This window comes from Danio rerio, chromosome 10 (assembly GCF_052040795.2).
Source record: "Danio rerio strain M-AB ecotype USA chromosome 10, GRCz13ab, whole genome shotgun sequence".
Classification (NCBI taxonomy): Eukaryota; Metazoa; Chordata; class Actinopteri; order Cypriniformes; family Danionidae; genus Danio; species Danio rerio.
Genome location: NC_141030.1, coordinates 34,523,512 through 34,549,485, shown reverse-complemented (window position 1 = coordinate 34,549,485; position 25,974 = coordinate 34,523,512). Strand labels below are relative to the sequence as shown.

At 36.4% G+C, this 25,974-nt stretch overlaps 2 protein-coding genes across 6 annotated transcripts in view; one reads left to right on the top strand and one right to left on the bottom strand.

Moving 5' to 3' along the window:
• Positions 1 to 25,974, top strand: part of opcml (opioid binding protein/cell adhesion molecule-like) — a 375,490-nt gene that overhangs the window by 178,230 nt on the left and 171,286 nt on the right. Inside the window, exon 2 of one of the 5 annotated variants that reach the window (XM_087269343.1) lies at positions 16,441 to 16,691. The exons of the other annotated variants lie outside the window; for them this stretch is intronic. The gene's annotated coding sequence lies outside the window, so the exon portion shown is untranslated. The remainder of the gene's footprint in view (positions 1 to 16,440; positions 16,692 to 25,974) is intronic. 5 annotated transcript variants of the gene reach the window in all.
• The window catches only part of LOC147842129 (uncharacterized), a 183,112-nt gene that overhangs the window by 125,779 nt on the left and 31,359 nt on the right, over positions 1 to 25,974 (bottom strand). The window lies entirely within an intron of this gene.

Sequence of the window (25,974 nt, the reverse complement as noted above, 5' to 3'; positions counted from 1 at the left end):
TTATTTTGCCACATTAGTTCTGAAAACAAGACAATATCGTTTAGCTTGTCTAGAAAATGCTTCTTGATTTAAGATTTTTAAGATGCTTGTACTAGAAACAAGACAAAAAGTGTGAGTAAGAATAGCATTTTTATCAACATTTCCCGGTTTCAGCTTTCGTTTTGTTCGCGCACTTCACAGTCTGTGAACAATGCTCATGCATGATGTATTGTCTTTGAGCTTCTTAATGTTGTATGGACGTAGAGTGAGTGAACTTTCAAATCGGTGGAAGAATCGTTGCTTTCTAAGCCATGACTAATTTAAGACCAAAGCCTCCAAACACTCCAAAGTAATCCCCAGTCTTTCACCGCAGTCTGCAACCTTTGATGAAAGTCAATGAAGATCAAGGGAGCCTGTCAAGCGCTTTCCAATTTGTCAAGGCTAATATAAATGAAAGTCACTTTTCCGCCGAATATTGCGTTGTCGAGCTCCGAGTCCCTTTCAACAGGTTATTTGCCATACGACTAATCTCCTCCGAACAACAGAACAAGAAAGAGTTCAAAACAGTGCATGGATTTACATGTCTCTTGATTTCGTTTAATACGTACAATTTTGTCGGATCCGCTTCATTTGAGATGAGCTTTTTGTGGATCATTGGAAGATATGTGCCAGGCATCTATAGGACATTGGAGATGTGTTCACACTTGGCAGGTTTGAATTGATTTAAGTGAGTTCTGGTTCGATTGCATTGTCAGTGCGCTTCAGCTGAACACTGTCATCTAAAACCTCTGTGTGCACCAAACAAATGGACAGAGACCACTGGTCATATACACTCTAAAAAAGGCAGGTTATCTCAACCCATTTATGGATGTCATAAGCACTAACCCAACTACTGTTTTATTATTGTTATTTTTTTATTATTAAATGAAAAGGGCCTAATTTATCCCAATGTTTTGGTTGATCACTATTTTACCCAGTTTTGTTTATATTCCCCAGTGTTTCTTAGAGCAGGTGTTCCCAAACTTCAACCCAATGCCATTGACCCAGGACCACCACTGTTTTCTCAATGGAATATAACCATACAAACGGTCTAAATGGTCTTCACGGTCTAAAAACCATATAATTTATATTTGTATTATTATATTTTTAATTTAATATTGACCTTCCAAATAAGACTGGTGGGTACAATATTTAAGTCTTGGTTTAATTTTGGAGACCGCCGCTCAGAGATCATCCTCCATGTTCAGTCGTGGCCTGTATTTATTTTATTCCTACGTGGAAAGTTTAGGCTGGTGCCATACCATCAATGTACATCCATTGGCACAATTGCTGTGTTGTTAATCAAATGTAAACACCCCATGCAGGGGTTGCAATCCAAAGGGGAAAGTAAAAAAAATAAATAAATGAAAGGCTGATGGCTTTTTATTTGCATTTTGTGTTTTTAATGATACTATTTTTATCTTCTCTATGAATAAACAATGGTATTTTTAGAGTTTATTAACATTTATTAGATTTAAGATTTATTAGATTAAATTTATTTAAGTGACCCCCTCTCGTTGTCCCGTGACCCCCCACTTTGGGAAGCACTGTCTCAGAGTGTAGTCAGCTTCTAGATCATGTATTGTTTTTCTGTTTTGTTTGGTGTCATAGTTATGATGTTGTTAATTACAATTAAAGTCTGCATAGACTGAAAGTTACTGCAGACTTTAATATCAGTGTCATATTTTAAACTGAAACTGAATATTTAGTAGGGGCAGGGTTTATTTTTGCACTCTTGCTGTCATGTTTCACTTGCAAAAAACAAATAGTTGGAATGGCGTGGCTAAGCTTATTTTGCCCAAGCTCTCAAACTGGTATCATCAGGGAGGGACAGCCATTGAAATTAATTTAATTGAATTCCAGATTAGAGGCATAAGAGTTAAAATTTTATTAAAAAAAAAAAAAAAAAACTTTCCCTCGTATTAATTTTCATTAATTGTTCACCCTAAAACTATCAATGTGTGTTAGCAAAATAAACAATAAACACTGCAAATTTAGATTTTAGGTGGACTTTAAGTACAGGTATCAGATATGCATTGCATCTTTTTAGGGTGGTCTAAAACGACTTCTAAGCTAACTACTGTACGACTGTAGTAAATGCATTATTATTTTTATTTATTTATTTTTTGTTGTTCCACATCAAAATCTTCAAACTTGATTATTATATTATGTATATAGAGGTTCTAAAATTCTGGTGTTATTTAAGATTACCTCACAACATAACTGTTAACATTAAAATCAAATGTTAGTGTTTACTATAGAGCTTCAGTTTGGTTGTTTGGCCCTTTAAATATTTTTATTATCTTTAAAAAACAAAATCTGTAAGTGATTTACCTGAAATTGTTCTTCTTTGACATCTTTATTTACTATAATATTTATTAATGTATAATGTATTAACAAATTCTTTAAAAATCTCTTATTTCTCCCACAAACATAAGACATTAAAAATAATAATAATAAAAAACAACAACTTTGAGCTTTGAGTTGGATTTTTTTCAGATTCACACTAATAACAAATAAGTAAATAATTAAGAATTAAAAGAGGCTTCTTAGATACTTTATAATAATACATAGCTAGTTGTTTTGAAATATGTTTGGTTTATTTATTTATTTCTGGTTTAAAATACTTTTTTTCTTCCTCTGAATCTATCAGCAGGGACCTACTAATCAGCCAAACCTTGACCTCCTGGAGCAAACAGACATTCTCCCACACACTGTTCTCATTGCCTCTGATGTGTTGCAAACATTTTTTCTCTCTTTATTTATTTATTTTTTTTCTTTCACTGTGGACTAAAAAATGACTTTGTTTAGGGTTGGACAATTCTACATTCTATATTACATAACACCAACAAAAACCAAACCTGCATTTGAGTCACAGTGTGATTGTCTGTAACAGTCAGGAAATCAAGGTCTAAAAACCCTTCTGTACAGACACACACACACACACGCACGCACGCACGCACGCACGCACGCAAACATCGTTTGTATTTATCCCTGTAATGCAAAGCCAAATGTTCAGACTCATTGTTCCATTGTCACACAATCCTTGAGGAATCTTAATAATATGATGATCTTCTGCACATAAAAACGTTCATGTATTATTTAAATCAGTGTTGAAAACAATTGAAATTGAGGACACGTGTTGATAAATAAAAATCTCAAGAGTGAAAGTAAAATAAAAAAGAAAGAAAGACACGTAGATTGATAAATATATATGTAATTGTATTTATTTTTTTCTTAAATTCTACTTTTTGTATTAATATTATATGTTAGGCACCTAGATTCTGAGATTAACACAATTTCAATTGTCTGTATGTCTTGCGTGTGGTTGAATAGACAATAAAGCTGAGTTCGACTTGACTTTAAAATAGAAATAAATATTCCAAGAGTGAAAGTAAAGAGAGAGTAAAGAAAGAAAGACATATCATCTGTTTGGAATTAAAAGGTTCTATCTGCATTCTGAATGATTTTGAGATATTGAGCTTTACAATTTTTGCATCCATAGCAAACAGTATGTGTGTAACATTTTTTTTTTAATAAAAAGTCTTAAAATGTAAATAACTTGTAAAAAAAACCCCATCCCATAATGTAAATAAGTTGTCATTTAATAAGAATATGTCAATAACTCAATTTTGACAAAAATGTCAGATTGAACCTAATAATTCTAAAGTGACGATATGTATTGATGAATATAAATAAAATAGTTTAAGAGTGAAAGTAAAGACAATTTAATGAAAGAAAGAGAAAAAAGAAGAAAAAAGAAAGACATGTGTATTGATAAATATAAATAAAAATAATTTAAGAGTGAAAGTAAACAGTGGAAAGAAAGAAAGAAAGAAAGAAAGAAAGAAAGAAAAAGAAAGAAAGAAAGAAAGTAAAAAAGAAAGAAAGAAAGAGTCTAGAAACTAAACTAAAAACTAAAAGAAACTAAAACGAACAAACAAAATAATAAACACTAGAATATGAAACAATTAATAAAAGATGAAATAAGAAATGAAGTAATTAAAGAAATAATAAAACTTAAAATAAATGAAATAAATATCAATAAATGAATAAAAAAGAAGCACAACTGAAGAATGAAAGAAAGAAGTTTACACATTAAAGAAATAAAATAAATAAAAAATAAACAAAATGAATAAATATTTTGAATAAATGAATAAAATAGAAACAAAAATTAAGAAAAGAAAAAAAAAGAAAATAGAAATTAAAGAAATTAACAAACTAAAGAACTAAAAAAAAAAGAATAAAAGAATAAATAAATCAGTATAAAAGAGGGCAACACAGTGATTCAGTGGTTAGCACTGTTGCCTCACAGCAAGAAGGTTGCTGGTTTGAGTCCCGGCTGGACTAGTTACATTTCTTTGTGGAGATTGTAGGTTGCGTCAGGCAACCCCTGATAAATAAAGTGCACTAAGCCAAAAGAAAATGAATAAATAAATTAATTAATTAATGGAGAAAAAAATAAACTAAAATTTAAAACGAAAAAAAGAAACTAAATAAACAAAATGAATATGAATAAATTAATAAAACTATGAAGAGACAGACAGAAAGAAAGAAAGAAACAAGCAAACAAACAAAGAATCAATTTATTTCAAATGATGTACATTGTTTTCTTGAATCCTGAGATAAAATTTATCACCATTTCCACAAAACTATGAATCAGGAGTTTTTTTTTTTTTTTTCAAAATTGATAATTACAAGAATCAAAATGAATGATTAAGTAACATAATAAAGGATCATAACTGTACAGCAAATCAGCATATTACAATGATTTCTTAAGGATGTGACACTGAAGACTGTGAAGAAATTACCCTTGAACCACATAACCTCCGCTTTACTCCGCTGTCCACAGACATGCGCTATAGGTGAATTGAATAAGCTAAATTGGACGTAGTGTATGGGTGTGAATGCAAGGGTTTATGGGTGTTTTCCAAGGTTGAGTTGCGGCTGGAATGGCGAACCGTGAATAATAAAGGGACTAAGCCAAAAAGAAATAGAATGAATATACATTTATGTATACAAAAAATATACATTTCACAATATTACTGCTGTCATTCCGTTTTAGAACAAATAAATGCAGCTTTAGTGAGGAGAAGAGACTGTTAACAATCCTGATCGCAAACATTTTAGCAGTGAATATATTCTTAACACAACGTGCAACTGGTAAACAAACAATTTGGCATTCCAATAGTGTTGACTAATGAGACAAGGTCAAAGACAATAATCAGTTAACTTACAATACACAGCATTTTAATCACTACAATGAAATGGTCCTCTTAGGAATAGTAAGTCAGTTCTGTTATCATGCAAAAAAACAAAAAGTGCATTAAAATGCATGATATCAGCTCTTAATTACTGCTTAGCACAATGAGTCCAATTATAGCCAACGAGGACTAATTCGAAAAGTCACTTCAGCAGTTTGGATAATTATACACCTACAGTACAAATACAGAAATACTTTCGGGTCAGTCAAAACTTGTGTGTTTTGCACTAATTAGACATTATACAGCCTAAAGAGCAAACAACAGGAATTGTGCAGATGACTGTGAGGAATCGTGCCGTTTTAATCTGTAATGACAGTCAGCACAGATTTAATCAGAGGCGGTTATGTAGCAGATCGGTTTCCAAATGAATTTAGCGGTTCATGCAGATTTAAATGGGGGAAGCAGATTATGCCGGCAATCCTGAAGAGATGTTTTATCTAGGAAAATGTTGGGATCTTTATTTATTTATTTATTTTCAAGATGAGTACACATATACCCAGATCTGATCCCTGTAGTTTACAAATTTAATTTGTATTTAAGTGATAACAGGAATATATATATATATATATTTAAATACTGATTTTAATGTACAGTCGTTTATAGTAGTAAACTATAGTAATGTTTATACACTCAGCGGCCACTTTATTAGGTACACCTGACCAACTGCTTGTTCATGCAAATTTCTAATCGCATAGCAGCAACTCAATTGCATTTAGGCATGTCAACATGGTCAAGATAATTTTCTGCAGTTCAAACTGAGCATCAGAATGGGGAAGAAAGGTGATTTAGGTGACTTTGAACATGGCCTGGTTGTTGGTGCCAGACGGGTTGGTCTGAGTATTTCAGAAACTGCTGATCTACTGGGATTTTCATGCACAACCATCTCTAGGGTTTACAAAGAATGGTCTGAAAAATAAAAAAATATCCAGTGAGCGGCAGTTCTATGGGCGCAAATGCCTTGTTGATGTCAGAGGAGAATAGGCAGACTGCTTCCAGCTGATAAAAAAGGCAACAGTTACTCGTTACAACCGAGGTCTGCATAAGAGCATCACTGAATGCACAACATATTGAACCTTGAGACAGATGGGACACCTAGTGCCACTTCTGTCAGTTAAGAACAAGAAACTGAGGCTGCAATTCATACAGGCTCACCAAAATTTTACAATAGAAGATTGGAAAAACGTTGCCTGGTCTGATGAGTCTTGATTTCTGCTGCAACATTGGGATGATAAGGTCGGAATTTGGCATCAACAGCATAAAAGCATTGATATATCCTGCCTTGTATCAACGATTCAGGCTTGTGGCGGTGGTGTAATGGGGAGGGGGATATTTTCTTGGCACTGTTTGGACCCATTATTATCAATTGAGCCTGAGTATTGTCGCTGACCATGTCCATCCCTTTATGACCACACTGTACCCATCTTCTGATGGCTACTTCCAGCAGGATTAGCGCCATGTCATAAAGCGCAATTCATCTCAGACTGGTTTCTTGAACATGATGTTGAGTTCACTGTACTCAAATGTTATATAATCAGCAAGGAATTTCATAATGAATTGTGCTATATATGAAACCTGCGTCTGTAGCCATATTATCTTAGTTTTAATTATGTCTGGGTGATTTGGTCTAAAATCAAAATCTCGATTAATTTAGCATTTTAACTTTTACGATTACGATTAATAAACGATTATTTTATTTATTTATTTTATGTTTTTGCCCTCATAGTTCACTGACAGGTTTTGTACAGTAAACATGCTTATATATTACAAGTGAGAGATTTTTGAATGAAGGGGGCATTACTTAATTTAAAAATAATTGGGTATATGCCGAAGCATGCTAATAGGACTTTAAATATGCCAGTAACCTGGGTTAAGCGCTTCCGGCGAACTGTATGCCAATGCAAAAACTGGCGCATTTAAGGTCAGTTCTCTTTAAAAATCAGTGATCTCCACTAGCTAAATGATATCCGATTTAAAGTGGGTGTCAGATTGTACAAGAAGCACTGCATTAAATAAAATTTTCCCCACCATGTCTTTATAATATGAGCATTTATTTTACCCTAGTATATTCAATGGTGCTTCTGCGCTAGCCTGCCGATTCTGACGGGCGTGTGCGAGTAAACGGCTTTTTGTCTCGTTTTACGCTTGAGCAACTAAATGAATGCCAAAGTTTATTTAACTGAATGTATTTTAATGACACTACAACATCGATACTGTAAAAGGAACCGTATAAAATGGAAAAAAGTACATAATAACAGGTCACCGGAAGTTTATTAGTCATAGAAAACCACTAGCTCGGCATATACCCTATTGAAGGAAACACACACCATCTACTGTCTGATTATTTATTGAACATCAATATTTTAATTTGAATAATTCTTTTAATGTAATGGAAAATATGCCATCTCAAGGCATCTCTGGCACAGCTTCCAATTATCATCAATGCAGAGCAAAGTAAGGCTCAAGAAGTGGTCAATCATCCTACATGACCACAGATGACCCACACAGCCTACCTTGTGCTTAGTCATGCATTTATAGTTATGCGCGCAATTTGTGTCAAGTTTCTTTGCAGGTGTTTGTTTTTTTATGAATGCTACCATAATGTACAAGTAGCTCATGCTAGAGATCTGCGCGGGACAACATTTTTAGTCCTACTCCCGCCAGGTTTTTTACCGCACCTGACCGCTCCTGCTGTATATTCAGTCTTTGCTCCCCCACTTCCCTTTCTTCCATGTTTCCTACCCTATACTCGAACATTTCTGCTGAAGTTAGATCTGCTTTCCAAAATCTCATTTTGCTACCAAAAGAGTCAGTTTTGTTTGCTCCTCTGTGATGAGGCATGAGTGCCGCGTGATGTGCAGTGAGGTTTGTGGCTGGTGAGGCTCTTTAAAAGTCAGATTTACAAACATATCCTCTCAACATATTTGCTAACTACAGATTGTGTTTCATATAACACATCAACATTATTTCTTTACAAATAGCAGGTACATATTGGGCCAAGGAAGAATGTAAAATGTACGGTGATTAAATATGCCTCCCAAAAACCACCCAGCTGGATGCTTCAGAGTCAGACAGCCTATAACAAGTGACACAGCACTACAGCGCATGCACTTGCTCGCTTGTGCGCTCTCTCTTTCTCTCTCATTCTTTCTTTATCTCTCGGGATCACTATATTGTTGGGCTGCCCGCTCCTGTTTTAAGTTACCGACCACTACCCTGTTTATTTGAAAGTTGATACAGAAGTCTAACTCAAACTTGCTCATTCTGAGATGGGAACCGGCAGACGTGCATCAACTTTTGAGCTCCTCCATGGAACTCCATCGTAAACGCTTGCTCCTCCGGGCCTTCCCACAGCTCTCAATGCCACCCACTGTTATCACCTGTACCAAGCCGACCAATCACAGAGATTTTGCTAAGCGTTGTCGCAACGTTCATTTATTTATTTTCTTTTCGACTTAGTCCCTTTATTAGTCTGGGGTCAACACAACGAAATGAACCGGCAATTTATCCAGCATATGTTTTACGCTGCAACCCATCATTGGGAAACATCCATACACTTAAATTCACAAACATACACTATGGACAATTTAAGCTTACCCAATTCATCTGTTCCGCACGTCTTTGTACTTATGGGGGAAACCAGAGCACCCAGAGGAAACCCACGCTAACAGAGGGAGAACATGCAAACCCCACACAGAAATGCCAACATACCCAGCTGAGGCTCGAACCAGCGACTTTTTTGCTGTGCTACCCACTGCACCACTGTGATGCCATCATCACAACATGTAGTTCAATTTTTCGACAAGTGGACTGCGCTGGACCATACGCGTGTGCAGTGTGTACAGCGGGGTCATGTGACATCATGCACGGTAGGGAAATTAATAAAAAAAATCTACCTGAAAAATGTTGATTATAGGATCTGAATTAATTGCCCAGCCCTACTTTATACAGTGCACTATTAAAATAGGATGTTAGTCATGACAGGAATCACAATGAAACGTAGTCCCTTGTTGGTTTGTATACAGATGCCCAATAAATTGCTCTAATGTGTGCCGATTTATTTGTGCTCATTTTTACCGTCAGTATCAATAACCTTTATGATATCACCATCTTCTCACAAAATACTATGAAAACTAGTATTATGTATTTTTAGTTTTATATTAGTTTTTTTTGTGTTTTACTTTTTAAATTATTTATTTTATAAATAAATCAATACTTGTCCTTGTACTTTTTACTTCACAATAATAGCTCTTGTGCCACATTCTCAAGCAGCCCTTCTGCACTGCTTCTATAAAACCTCTGTCTAAGCCTGTGTTCATTGACTTTTTATTTAGACTCTCCTGCAGTCTTAACACCTGTTTCAGGGTTTCACAATAAAGCCAACATATTGCTTCTTGCTTGCAAAGTTCCATGAGTCATAAAGCTTGTTGAGATGGACCAGCGGAGCCAAATGACCAGGACTGCATCTAGTTATAGCTCTGGTTATGGCTATTGTTTTCAGTGAGCTGTGCTCACATCACCTTTTCCTCATGTCTGTCTGTCTGTCTGTCTATCTGTCTGTCTGTCTGTCTGTCTGTCTGTCTGTCTGTCTGTCTGTCTGTCTGTCTGTCTGTCTGTCTGTCTGTCTGTCCATCTGTCCATCTGTCCGTCCGTCCATCTGTCCGTCCGTCTGTCTGTCCGTCCGTCCGTCCGTCGACCTGCCTATCTATCGCTCTACCTGTCCATTCATCCATCCATCCATCTGAATCCTTTCTATCTGTTCCTTTCGTCTGTCCATCCAACCATCGTCTGTCTGTTTTTCCGTCCACTCATCCATCCATCCATCCATCCTTCCTGCCTAATTTATAACAGAATTTTGTACTGGTTATTGAAATATATTTTCCTTCATATGACAATTAAATAATTTATTAGTTTTTTTTTTCTCTGCAATCTGCAGGTCATTGTATCATTTACTTATTTTATCCTTCATATGAAACACTTCTCATTAAACATTAATGAACTCATTTTGGTGGCTTAATGTGAGTAATAGCTCAAATATGTGTGGCCACATGGGGTTCTGGAGAGGGAAAAAACATCAACTTGAGCCATCTTAGATAAACCACTGAAAACAGACATTAAACTGTCTTGAAAGATCGGAGGTTAATGTTATGTATGTACAAACACTTCTGTTATTAGCCTATTATTCACTTTAGTAGCCCTTCAATTGGCAGTATAACTGCACAGTTGACCTTTTGTGAATGGGTCATCATTAAAAAAAAGGGGAATAGAAGGAAAAATGTTGCCTAGTGTTATCCCAGGAACATAATTTTACAATAAAAAAGGTAAGTAATCAATGAACACTATAGAGTATTGTCTTAATAGAGAGTTTTAGCTTAGGTTTAGCTTTACCCACTTATATAACTTTTATTATTTTTCTACAGTATCAAGAGACTGTTGTAAGGTTTTGTATCTTGCAAAAGACTTGCCTGAGTATTTGAAACAGCTTTGTGAGATTCAGGTCTAGCTGTGCTCAAGTAGAAAGAAAGGTCAATTTTAGTGTAGTTTATCTAGATGTTAGTGCCAACACAATTTTAGATGTTTGTTTAGCTTTAACGATGATTGCATCTATCTAATTTGCTTTAGCACATCAATAGCATGTTTTTGCATCTTGTTACTATACATTAGCTTGTTGTTAGTAGACTCCTAACATAGTTTTATACAGGGCTAGCATGTTTAAACACAACGTCACCATGAGTTCGCATCAAGAACAGTATGTTGGCTTTCTCAATTAATAAATGCATGTAACAATGAATTATGTGTGTATATATACATACAGTTGAAGTATGTTTAATTTTTTTTTTTGTGCTACAATAATTGGTTATGAAAATAAATGGTCCAGTAAGATGTACTTGTGTTTACTAACTGTTTATTCAGTTGAACTTTGAACTGTAGGGCCTACATAAGCTCGAAATAGTGATTTTTGATTACCTTAATCCGTCTAGAGTCATTACTGAACTAAACAGTAATGGAATCAAGACACGAAGTATGCATACATTAGTGGCATTATTGAAGTAAACACCGCGATCAAACTATTACCATTACTATTACATGTAGGACTTTTCACCATATTTTCCGACAAGATCCACACACACGGCTGTCAGTAAAGGACCGCACACAAATGCACACACAAACACACATTGCGAAATGTAGAAGTTTTTTTCTTTCCATTTGGTGTGTGTTATTAAATTCCTTAACACTCTTACCAGTCCTTACTCCTTAATTGTGTCTAATACCCCAGTTTGTCACGAGGGATGAATGAAATGTTCATGAGTTAAAGTGAAACTGCCAAACTGCAGTTAAAGTCAGGCATCCCGCTGATTTGATTTAGTTAATAACTTGTCTGTAATAACGGTTTTATTTTATCTTTGCCATGATGACAATAAATATTATTTGACTAGATATTTTTCAAGACACTTCTATATAGCTTAAAGGCTTAAATAATAAGGCAAGTTATTGTATTATGATGTTTTTTTCTGTAGACTATTGAGAAAAAATAGCTTAAAGGGGCTAATAATTTTGTTCTTCAAATGGTTTTTAAAAAAAATTAAAACTGCTTTTATTCTAGCCAAAAAAAAAAAAAAAAAAAAAATTCCAGAAGAAAGAATATTATCAGACATACTGTGAAAATTTCCTTGCTCGGTTAAACATCATTTAGGAAATATTAAATAAATATCAAAGGGGGGCTAATAATTCTGACTTCAACTATATGTATATTAGTGGTTCTGATCTGAATGGCACATTTAAAAAAAAATCTAACTACAAGTCAAGGTTTATAGATGATTATGATATTTTTGAAAAAAGTCAAACATTTATCTAATGATTCTTGGCCAAGCAGCACAACCATAGATGTAGTTTTTTTATTGACCGTGCAAAATATTTTTTCTTATTCAGATCATAACATATGGACCTTTATCTTTTTAAGTTTGGTGAGCATTCAGATAATGAATAAAAACAACAACAACAACAACACAAATAACTCTGATAGGGCTACAGCATAACAATTTTACATTGCATATCTCATTTTATGCACTGACATACCATTAACACTGTTTTTTTGTCACTGAATTCACTGGAAACCTCTGCCATGGTTTTCTTTCTGCTGGATACTTGCTGATTAGTAAACAAAGTTAAAACGGTAACATGCCCCCACCGTGCTTCTGAAGAGACGCCTGCTATGCCGACACAACTGTGTGACAGATAAAAAATGTTCAGGCCATGAGCCGCTCCCCGTATGAGATTTGTCATCATATCCAGTCCAGTTGCTTCAGGGTCAGGACTCAAATTAATTCCTAACTGACTACAGCAGACCGTGTGAATGATAGTGGAGGCTGCTATTTTTGAACAATAGAAATGCATGTGTCTGCTGGCGGGATGGATGCAATAGTGGCACTGGGTCTTTTTAAATTGCCCTGTAATTTACTAACATTTTGTGAAACCGCTCAGAGGAGTTCATTACTGCGCTGTTGCACTGCAGGAAGGATGTCCTTTCAAAAAAAAAATAAAAATCATTACAACTTTCTGGCATCCCAACATCTTTTTATACTAACAAATGATTTGTTAAAATTTTTGGCAAATGTTTTGCAAGGAAATACAGCTTTAGTCTTTTCACTTCGAAATCCCACTTTTTGTTAACTGTGTCCCTTGCTGTTTTGTTATATTTAATTAAAAATTTAAATCTGTTTATATTCAGAGTGAAAACTGTTTTGTGTTTAATAACTTTTGTTTTCAAGCAATCAGCAGACTGGCTCCATTGTATACTAGTATTTTGCTGTTGTTTGATTTTATAGCTAATCACATCCATCAATCCATCAAAATAAACAAAACATCCATCTATCCATCCATCCATCCATCCATCCATCCAAATCAACAAACCATTAGCCTGTTCGTCCATTCATCCTTCCATCATAATCAACAAACCATCCATCTATCCATCATAATCCACGAACCATCCATCTTTCCATCATAATCAACAATCCATCCATCCATCCATCCATTCAACAATCGTAATCAACAAACCATCTGTCCATTTGTTCAACCATCCATCCATCCATCCATCCATCCATCCATCCATCCTAATTAACAAACAATCAGTTAGTTTGTCCATCCGCCCATCCATCCATCCATCCATCATAATCAACATACCATCCATCATTCATCATAATCAACAAACCATACAACCATCTATCCATCATAATCAACAAACCATTAGCTTTTCAGTCCATCAATCCTTCCATCATCACTAATAAACCATCCATCTATCTATCCATCATAGTCAACAAACAAACCATCCGTCTATCCATCATAATCAACAATCTATCCATCTATCCATCCATCCATCCATCCATACCACCAAACATCTGTCCATTCATTCATCCATCCATTTATCTGTCCTATCTGTCCAATCACCATAATCAACACATCATCTATCTATTCACCATAATCAACACACCATCCATCCATCCCTCTATCCATCATAATCAACAAACCATCCATCCATCATGATCAACAAACCATATATTCATACATACCAACAAACCATCCATCCATCCATCCATCCATCCATCCATCCATCCATCCATCCATCCATCCATCCATCCATCCATCACTCTGTTCTTGTATTGTGCACTTCAGGATCTTGACACTATTTAGAAATGTCTGTTTCACTTCTGCCATCCTTAGATGTGATGTGAGTTTGGAGTAAAACATGTGGAGCATTTAATACACAGAGCCAGAGTTAACTGACATATTAAATCTAATTAAATTTTATAACAGAATTATGCCTAGCTTACCAGTGAAGCAAACTAACAGCAAGACGGGCATGGTTATAAATAATGTACGGAGATACAGAGAAGGACCGCAACTCTTAACATGGAAGCAAATGGTCAGACTTCGTTTGGCTACCAAAACCATTTTGGTAAATTTGTGGATAAATTTGCCTAGTTCACCTACAAAATAACAATGTGCGCTAGCAAAATAAGTATTGTAAATTTTGATATAACCCTGACTTCTATAAACGAAATGGTATAATATAAAACAAATGGATTTATTGTCTCTCCAAAAGCACATTTTATTAGTATTATACCTGTTTAATTACATGACTTTTCGTGTCTTAGTAATAAATTGTCACATTTACTGAGTGATAATTGTTTCTACCCCAAACAGTCACATTTTAATTATTATTTTTTATTTTTTTATTTTACAGCTCTCTGTCCTTCATCATTATCACAAAAATATGCAAGCTGATAGAAACAGGTGCACCTGCAAAGAAAGACTGTCTTTTGTTTGATGCTTTCAAAGCAACAGGTTACCAGAAATATTACAAGCCTTCATTATGCTTTTCATGAAGCAATCTAAAATGGAGGAATTTCATGGGGGAATATTTCCAAAACGCCAAAAAAAGATGCTATTGTTTTGCTGCACATGTCGCTTTGTGGGCATCAACAATATTACACTGAAGACAAAGAAAAAAAGAGAAGTTTTTAGTTAGAAGAAACAAATGAGAATCACCATAATATGTTCATTTAGCTCTCATTTTGATCTAAAAACTAAAAGACATGATGGCAGAACATCTGTGCGATCTGTTTCTCGCCTTGAGGAAACTTCAGCTGTGGCACGAAATGTATTCAAAGGAATTAAATGGTCTAGATCGAGTGCAATTGCGAACGTAGATCAAACCATTCTGTAATATCTCCGTTCTGATGTTTTCGCAGCGCTTTTGTAATCTGAAATGAGATGAAGCAACCTTCGAACAAGTTATACAGTAGCACATCGTTCAGCGTAACAAAGTGAAATTTATTCCCAAGGACAAAACCCTCATTGTTAGCTTAGCACAGGAGGAAAAACCTCTTCAGTTCACAGCAAGGTTAGCAAGTCTCCTTAGGGAGAGCGTTACGTTCTGTTCAAACAGATTCTCCAGACTGAAGATAATGGTGGGGTTCTGCATCCTTTCAACATAACCTTGAGTCTGGGGCTTTGAGGTCAAAGGAATAAGGGTATTTAGTGCAGGTTGTCTGTTTAAAGAGGTCATTTGAGGAGCTTCTGTAATGAATTGCATACAGTGTGGATTAGAGATGTGTAAATCATGCGATTCTTTCATGCAAATGTTCTGGCCATTGCTGTCTTACTGTCTGTTGGGGAGTTTTTCTCAACGCCATGATGAATATTCAAGAGAATATGGTTCAAGAGGGTTATTTCATCATGGCCTCATGTTGTTTCAAACCTATTTGATGGTTGGTGAAACAAAGAAAGCAGAACTAATAGGTGATCAAGTTTTTAATTTCATTGTATTGACTTGTGTTTGGTGGACTCTGACCTGCAAATTCATCTGAAAATGAGCGACCAAAAGAAAATAAGCATGGCATGTTAGCTGAATTGGCAGAATTTTAGTTATGCTGTGAAGTGCAGAAGATGGCATGCTTTTATATTTACCGTATGATGTGAAATGTCACAGAATTTGGCAAATGCCGGATTAATGCATATAAAGTACTGTGCATCTAATCAAATAGTGAGTAATAATAAATTAAGTCTGTTATGATTTTTTTTCTAATTTAAATTATTTCAAATGAACAAAATAATACAAGGAATTAACTTTTTTTTTTTTACTCTGGAATAAAAATCAAATACAAATATTTATCATTTTATTTAAAGAAAAACCTTAAACTGTCATAAAATGTAGTTCATTGCACGAGAATGCCACTAAATTAAGAGTGAATGAATGAATTATTGAGCTAGGTTCTTAATTAAAACATTTACAAAAATAAACAGACACTTATTCCTTTATATGTTTAAATTTTAAATCAAATAAAAAAAAATCAAATTTATTGTATTTCAAGAAAAACTATAATCTCTCATTCTCACATCTTGTACAAACACAAACTCAAAAGTCTTCTGTACTGTCTTTGTAATGCCAGAATAAACGTTAGGTTTAGCTTGAAATCCTGAAAAAAATCTTGTGCAACAGAATAAACTTTTATATGCACACACATTTGTATAGATACTTACCGGTCACTTTATTAGGTACACCTTACTAGTATCTGGTTGGACCCCTTTTGCCCTCAGAACTGCCTTAATCCTTCGTGGCATAGATTCAACAAGATACTGGAAATGTTCCTCTGATATTTAGGTCCAGATTAGTCGGCTGCACATCCATGATGCCGATCTCCTGTTCCACCACATCCCAAAGGTGCTCTATTGGATTGAGCTCTGGTGACTCTGGAGGCCATTTGAGTACAGTGAACTCATTGTAATGTTCAAGAAACCACTCTGAGATGATTCACGCTTTATGATTTGGTGCGTTATCCTGCTGGAAATAGCCATCAGAAAACGGTGCACTGTGGTCATAAAGGGATGGACATGGTCAGCAACAATACTCAGGTAGGATGTGGCATTGACACAATGCTTAATTGGTACTAATGGGCCCAAAGTGTGCCAAGAAAATATCCCCCACACCATTACACCATCACCACCAGCCTGAACCGTTGATACATCCGTTGAATGGTTAAATTCTTTCATATTGTTGAAGCCAAATTCTGACCCTACCATCCAAAGAAATCGAGATTCATCAGACCAGGCATTGTATTTCCAATCTTCTATTGTCCAACTTTGGTGAGCCTGTGTGAATTTTAGCCTCAGTTTTCTGTTGTTTCCTGAGAGGAGTGGCACCCAATGTGGCCTTCTGCTGCTGTAGCCCATCCGCCTCAAGGTTGTACATGTTGTTTGTTCAGAGATGCTCTCCTGCATACCTTGATTGTAACGAGTGGTTATTTGAGTTACTCTTGCCTTTCTATCAGCTGTACTAGTCTGGCCATTCTCCTCTAACCTCTGGCATCAACAAGGCATTTGTGCCCACAGAACTGCAGCTGACTGGATATTTTCTCTTTTTCAGACCATTCTCTGTAAACCCTAGAGATGGTTGTGCGTGAAAATCCCAGTAGATCAGCAGTTTCTGAAATGCTCAAACCAGCCTGTCTGGCTCCAACATCCATGTCATGTTCAAGGTCACTTAAATCTCCTTTCTTCCCCATTCTGATGCTCAGTTTGAACTGCAGCACCATATGATTGGCTCATTAGAAATTTGTGTTATTGAGCAGTTGGACAGGTATGCTGAATAAAGTGGCAGGTGAGTGTATATGTAGATATACATACACAAAATGATTATTCAAAGCTTTTATGTAATGAATAAGCACACATTTTTTTCTTGCTATGATACAAAGTTTTTTTTTTATCAAAGAAGTGTGTGAAAAAATTGTTTTAAAAAAAAATGTAAAAAAAAGTTTGGTAAAAATTTGGTAAAGAAAAACTGGCATGTCTTATTCAATAAAAGCGAATGGTGCCCAGGGGCTTTTACGCTACAAAAGGACAAAAAATGTCCGGTAAATTTATTACAAGTCTTCTAAAGTGACAATTCTGTATAGCTTTATTTGAGGACAAGACCAACATTATTACTGTGATTGTACTTTAATGTTGCTTTTTGAAGCTTGACAGCCTCGGGTCACCATTGACTTTCATTCAAAGGAAAATAAACAGCAGCATAAACATCTCCTTTTGTAGTCCACAGAGCACATAAAACCAAAGGGTTTGAAAATTGTGACAACATATACATTTTTGAAGGAAATATCCCTTTAAATCCACCGATTTAACATGTCTTAATGGTGACAGACAACCTTGTGGAGGGTAACAAGCATGAATGGTGCACTGTGGGATCAAGGAGTTCAGAATCCGAGTCTGTGTCGTATGTCTCAGACTTTGTGACACTAATGAATAGATTTTGTGAGCTTTGCCTCAGTTTTGGTCCTGAAAGGTCAACCGGGGGATTATGCTTTAGCCAGATATTTTTGAAGGGATTCGTTTTTTTTTTAAGAAAACTGAACATGGAAGAAATGCCATGTGAAGATTACATCCTGCTGTTGCCTGTGTATTATTACAGGTTCAATCTTCCCCAGTTCAAGCTGACCTTTGTAACTGTTGTATCTTACTGATACTCAACAAATAACCTTTAATAACGACATTCTAAACATTTTATTAACTAGCTGCTGCAACGGTAACACTGATAGTTACAGAACCTACAGTCTATCTATCTATCTATCTGTCTGTCTGTCTGTCTGTCTGTCCGTCCGTCCGTCCGTCCGTCCGTCCGTCCGTCCGTCCGTCCGTCCGTCCGTCCATCCATCAATCCATCATTTAATGTAACTTTTTATCAAACATCCATCCATCATTTTTGATCCAACCACCCATTTGCCATTTAATATTGCTTTTTGATATCCATTCTTCCATCCATCCATCCATCCATCCATCCATCCATCCATCCATCCATTTTCTGATTCATACATTCATCCATCCATCCACTTGTCATTCCATCCATTTTTCTGATCCATACATTCATCCATTCATCCATCCCTCCATCATAATTGATCATAATCAACAAACCATCCATCCATCCACCCATTCATCCATCCACCCACTTGCCATTTCATATTATGTTTTATCCATCCTTCTATTTTTTTTCTCATCCATCCATCCATCCATTTTTTTCTCATCCATCCATCCATCCATCCATCCATCCATCCATCCATCCATCCATCCATCCATCCATCCATCCATCCATCCATCCATCTATAAATCAGATGATGTCATTATAACATTTTCCATCCATCCATCTATCCATTATTTAGATTGTTTTTATAACATTTTTCATCCATCCATCCATCCTTTTTAATCCATCCATTTGCCATTTAATATTACTTTTTATTATCCATTTTTATAGATCTGTTTTTTTTTCTCATCCATTCATTCACCCACTTGTAATTTAAAATATTGTTTTATCCATCCATGCATTTTTTCGGATCCATCAATCCATCCACTTGCCATTTCATATTATGTTTTATCCATCCATCCATTTTCTCCCATCCATCCATCCATCCATTCATCCATCCATCCATCCATCCATCCATCCATCCATCCAAATGTTTATAATGGTTTCTATTTATTTGGCATCATAGCTAACAAATCATCTCTTGAACATGTTAGTTTTATTTATTGCCTTGTACATAAATAAAAGCCCTTGTTTCAATGCATCTACTGTGGTTTTGCAATAACACACATGGATTAACAATGAAATTCAAAAATGCTTGTTCTTATCATTAACAGATGTTTTATTTATTGAAACACTATACTAATTTGCTAAGTCTATCGACAACAACGTCAAGTTCAAGTTGCGTTCATAATTATTTGCTTTAAAAAGCTAATTAAAGAGTATGTTTTCCCCCACAGATACCAGTAATTACAAAATATGCACGTTCTTTCAGTAATGCAGACAAAATGTTGAGCAGAAGTCACTTTCATTGAGACTCTATTTTACAAATTGATAGTTTAGACACTGCAGACATCGAACATCAGGTGACAGTACGAAAAATGAGCGTGCATGAATAGTTTTGAGTGACTCTAAATGCCAACCGGAGATTGAGCGTCAGATATTTCCAGCAATACCAGATGTATTAACTCGTCGTCTCCCTCGACGTCATTTGCATAACCATGCGGAATGATAATTGACATTTTCAACATAGCTTCGCCTCCCAAACTGAAGTGATTTTAGCTCTCATTCCAATGCACCTAGCTGAATTAATGTTATCTAGCAGGAATGGCTCAACCGGAGTAACATTTATGATTGAAAAGCTAAAGTGAAATGCATTTACCTTGAAGACAGTGGCAACTTTTTCCAACAGAGTTACTGACTCCGGTAGGATCGCAAAGTCTGCAGTTGCCTGAGCGTTAGTCGTTGAAATGGTATGCTAATGTCCTAGTTTTCCACCCCAAATTGCTTTTGACCTTGAGGTTAAATGCGGACATTTGCAGTGCACATATGTAAGTATCTTGCTGTTTGATAAGAATTGAAGAAATAATGAGATGTGATATGCCAGATTGCATTTACACTCAAGGTGCCATATCACATTAATAGTTTTTAAAATAGCTCCATTCTCACACAGCTGGGTTAATGCTATGAATTAACATGGGCTTTTGAGTCATGATTGGTGGTAACTTGCTATATATTTAACAATTTAATCGCCATTAAAGTAATAGTTGGACTATAAACCTCAAGTTATAAAGATGTGTAGATATGAAATGCATAGCTCCGAATCTGAATTATTAAGATTATATACTCCACTGTCATTTTATAATGTAAAATGACTGCATTTTGAAATAGCTTAAATTCTGTCTTTCCATTTGTTTCTAAGGAATTGTAAATTATTTACATAAAAATAATTTCTTCACATTTAGACCTCAAGTTCACCTCAAGTTAGATCAATCAGCCGATTCGAATGTTATCATTTGATTGAAAAGGCGTTATGAGTAATCAGCTATAGCTATAGATCACATACAGCTGCAGCTGAAAGTTGACGAGAAATATTTATATTATTTATTAAATTTCCCAATAATTATATTTAATTAACATCTATCCCTACCCCAACCTTCACAGTAATGTAAAAACAGATCTGGATCTGGACTCTTCTCCATTAGTATAGCTGGTTAACCATGTGGATGGATGATTACAGCCTTCTGAGTCTACTAGTAGGTGCAGAATACCCATATCTATCAGGCGATAACCACTGCTATTGCCCATTCAATCGAGTGGTAACATTTGAAGCGGGTGCATTCATTCATTCATTAATTCATCTTCTGCCGCTTTTCCGGGGCTGGGTCGTGGGGGCAGGAGTCTTAGAAGAGAACCCCAGACTTCCCTATCCCCAGACACTTCCTTCAGCTCCTCCGGGGGGATCCCGAGGCGTTCCCAGGCCAGCCGAGAGACATAGTCCCTCCAGAGTGTCCTGGGTCTTCCCCGAGGCCGCCTCCCGGTGGGACATGCCTGGAACACCTCACTAGGTAGGCGTCCAGGAGGCATCCGAAACAGATGCCCGAGCCACCTCAGCTGGCTTCTATCGATGTGGAGGAGCAGCGACTCTACTCCGAGCTCCTCCCGGGTGTCAGAGCTCCTCACCCTATTCATAAGAGTGCGCCCTGCCACCCTTCGAAGGAAACTTATTTCGGCCGCTTGTATCCGAGATCTTGTCCTTTCGGTCATGATCCAAAGCTCAAGACCATAGGTGAGAGTAGGAACGTAGATTGACCGGTAAATCGAGAGCTTTGCCTTTCGACTCAGCTTCTTCTTCACCACAACGGACCGATACATCGACCGCATTACTGCTGCCGCTGCACCGATCCGCCTGTCAATCTCACGTTCCATCCTTCCCTCACTCGTGAACAAAACCCCGAGATACTTAAACTCCTCCACCTGGGGTAAGGACTTTCCTCCAACCTGGAGATGGCAAACCACCTTTTTCCGGTGGAGCACCATGACCTCGGACTTGGAGGTGCTGATTCTCATCCCAGCCACGTCACACTCGGCAGCAAACCGCCCCAGCGGTTGCGGAAGCAAAAACTCGGGCCTGGGAAGAGTTCGGGGAGACCATGGAGGAAGACTATCGGCCGGCCCCAAAGAGATTCTGGCAAACTGTCCGGCGCCTCAGGAGGGGAAAGCATCTCCACATCGATGCTGTTTACAGCGGAAGTGGGGAGCTGTTGACCTCAACTCGGGATGTTGTGCGGTGGAAGGAATACTTTGAAGCGGGTGCAGCATTACTAATACTTAATTGGTATTTTAAGAGTCACTACAAAAGTATATATTACATCTACTGCAAGTTATAACTAGAAACCACATGTAAATATTATAAAATGAATAATCCATAGTGTTAATTTAGAAAAAAAGTGATTCATATTTAAAACTATAATGCAAAATGACTATTAAAATTTCAATTTAAAATTGTTCTTTCCTCCAAAATTTCATAGAAATGAATAAACAAGATTGTTGGGGTGTTTTACAGTACACTAATCTAACATTTAAGTGTCTGTACTTTACAATTTCATCTCTTTTATTCTCTTTTGTTTCCACTTTGCGCTTCTTTCTTTCTCAGTGTAGTTGGAATAATTCTACTACCGTTTAACTTCGTTTTTATGAGATGCAATCGCAAGATTGGTTGTAACTTGCTTTGTTTATCAAGTTGATTTGTAATTGAAGCTGAGCAGGGCTTACTCTGATTAGTACCTGGATGGGAGACCACACGGGAAAACTAGGTTGCTGTTAGACGTGGTGTTAAGTGTGGCCAGCAAGCTGTGTTCATCTATGGTCTGTGTGAGTGCTAATGCCCCAGTGTAGTGAAGGGTATAATGTCAGTGAGCGCTGTCTTTCGGATGAGACATTAAACCAAGGTCCTGACTCTTTGTGGTCATTCAAAAATAAAATTGCTATGGCACTTCTAGCTATCATGGCCTCCCAGTCATCCCCATCCACCGAATTGGCTCTTTCACTGTCTCTGCACTCCATCAGTAGCTTGTGTGTGGTGATCGCACTGGCGCCGTTGTCCTGTGTTTGTCTTCGCATCAGCCAAGTGGATGCTACACTCTGGTATTGGTGTGGAGTGGAGGATTTTTGTAAAGTGCTATATCAATACATTACATTGTTACATTACAACACAGTGTAAACATGAGCCAATAGGAAACAATATAAAATGTATTATTATGACCCTAAAATATTGCAAAGTAAAATCTAAAATGACCGTGAACACATCTGCGACTATATATTTACCATTAACAAACAATTTTCTAGGTCAAATGGTGCCGCGTTGCTTTAAAGAGTTTGTGGTCAGTTTGGCATGGAAACTGTCAGTAATTTGGATTGGCAGATGGAGAGTTGGATAAATAGAGACAGATAGGTAATTCTACATAATTGCGGCCTCTGCAACTAACAGAACTGCAGGCCGAGGCAGACAGGAGATAATCAAAAGTGACTGTAGTTATATCACAACAGCCTACATGACCCGTTTCAGGCCTTATCTGTCTCTGCAAGACGACAGTGCATTCACATGTATTTGTTTCTTTCTGTGGGTTCTTTCTGCTTGCATTTCTTCACGGTGATCTTTATGTCTGTTTGTGTTAGCGGGGTTCGTTGAGCGAAATGAACCGCTCTGTGTGTTTTAAAAATACTCACATTCGTGCATCTTGATGAGCAGACATTTACCTGCTGACCTTTTTTTTAACACTAAATATGCGTGCAAGATCATTAACTGGCCTGAATTGAAATGCTAACTGTTTTAAATGTTATGATACAGTCACAATATTTAGTACTTGCAAACTCATCATGACTAATTGAAAGCAAAATGAGACTCTTATATCTGTTCACATTAGTTATGTTTTCATTATGGATGCCACAATACTTAATATAATATTGAACCATTTGGTATAACCTACAGGGTTCAATATTCATATTTAAATTGTGTTTTTTCTTTTAGTTTTGCATTTAAATAGAAAAAAAAAAACTTTTTATCTCTCTTCACATTGAAAGTCTCTTCACATTCCAATAGTAATGATTATAGTAAATGATCTAAATGTATTTATATGAATATTTGTATTCTGGGTAAGGCATAAAACTAAAAAATGTTCATCCAAATAAATTTTGCTCCTATAACTCTGATAAGTAGCCCAAACTGTCTGTCAGCAAATGTAGATTTATAGAACTGTGCACCTCTGTTTTACGTTGATCCACCATTTGCTCGATCATGTGCGCTACGCATTTATGTGCGCATGAGACAGCCATGGTAAAAACAATTGCTGAAACAAAACTTATTAAAATACTGAATAAGTGACTTTTGCTTGCTGAAGGAAGGATGACATCATGGCTGAAGTACTTCTTTTAGACAGGTAATGTTATGTTTTAAACTATTTTAGTCAAACAAAGCTGATTTCGCTTGGATATGCTTAGCATTTATAGCAGGTTTGACATGCTGTCCCAGGAGAGAACCCTGAGCTTGGAGATATTTGAGCCCAGGGCTCCCGCCCGGTCAATAAGCATATCAGAAGATCCGAGATCAGGTAGGTTTCGAGAGCTACCCCTTTAGAAAAGGGAGGAAAAGTAGGAGATGGGGTGGAAGGGGGCATTCTTCCAAAACAAAGATAGAGCAGTAGGGAGAAAATGATCCATTAATAGTAAACTAGGATCACTCTGATTGGATTATTACTGATTACAGATGAGCAGCCAGTAGTGCTCAATCCTATAATGTGCTCCTCTCTAAATTAGTTTATGAAACTTCACTTAGTGTTGTATTATGAATGGGTTATATGCACGGAAGTGTCGTTCAGCCACTGAAATCTTCCGGTGAAAAAATTGATGTGCTTATTTTCAGTTTCATAAGGGACCTTTTACAGCATTGATAATGTAGATTTTTATTTACTTTAACAACAAAACATTAGTAAACAGCGCTCTTCCATCTAGCCTGCTCTACTGAGGTGAAGTTTTATATTTGCTTTGGTCCTTTTTTGAACAATGACAACCTGTGACATGCTCCCTATATTTTTTACCATGCTACTCTGAATGTACGATCTGAAATAGCATGCAAGTATGGCTTAGTAATAAGTGTAATTCCTGCATGCAGCCAGCCAACCACTAAGTATACTGTCGTCACTTTAGGACAAAGCATGTGAGAGTGTGAGCCCTGCAATCCTTGCATGCATGATATATGAAGTATTTCTTGCGACACAACTGAAAACGTGGTAGATATAATACAGTTTTTCATTCGGAATTGTTTTATTTTAAAGTACTACAAGGTTTTTGAACTGGCGCAAATGGCATGATCTAGTGGGTTGTCTGCTGTGATCTTTAAGGTGCACATGTTTGTGTTTCAGGAGGCGTGGCTTTTGGATGGCAGGGGAGGGACTGTATTTCAAAGATATTATACTGATCGGTTAGCACTTCGGCAGATCACTGCTGCACCTTTAAGATCAAAACTGGAATATTGCATGAATCTGATCTCACTTCTTGATAAACTGGTGGCAAATATTTCAAAGAAAACATTTATTTGCTGGGGTAGGAGAAGCCACTGTGGGCCTTTTATCTTATATGATAAATTACTTTTTTTTTTTTTTTTTTTACGACAAATGCATTCTGGAGGTAATTATACCAAACCTTTTTGATGACAGACTAGGTTAAGGGATTTTAGAATGATATTGTGCAATGTGCACCCGCTTTGAATGTTATCACTCGATTGAATGGGCATTATCAACTGATAGATATGGGCCAGTGGGGGCCTTCTGCGCCTACTGGTAGGCACAAAACGCTGTTATCGTCAATCAACGTGGTTTATCAGCTACACTAATAGAGAAAACTCCAGATCCAGATCTGTTTTTACATTGCTGTGACTGTTGGGTTTAGGGTTGTGGTAGGAGATGTTAGTAAAATACAATTATTGGGAAATTTAATATATAATATAAATAATTCTTGTTGTCTTCCGGCCCCAGCCATATGTGATCTATAGCTCATTAACCATGTGGATGGATGATAACAGCCTTCTGAGCCTACCAGTAGGCCCCTACTGTCCCATGTCATCAACTGATAACCACTGATAAGGCCTATTCAATTGAGTGAGAACTTTCCAATTCAATTTTATGTGCATGCTGGAATTTATTCAGAATCTGTCAGACCTTCTATTTTTCCAGATTCTGTCGCACAATTTTGTGATCCTGCAAAGTTATTAACTTACCGAAAAATAATCGCAGAAATGTAAATAATCGTATAAAACATCCAAATCCAAACCATATAATTAAATGATTTTTA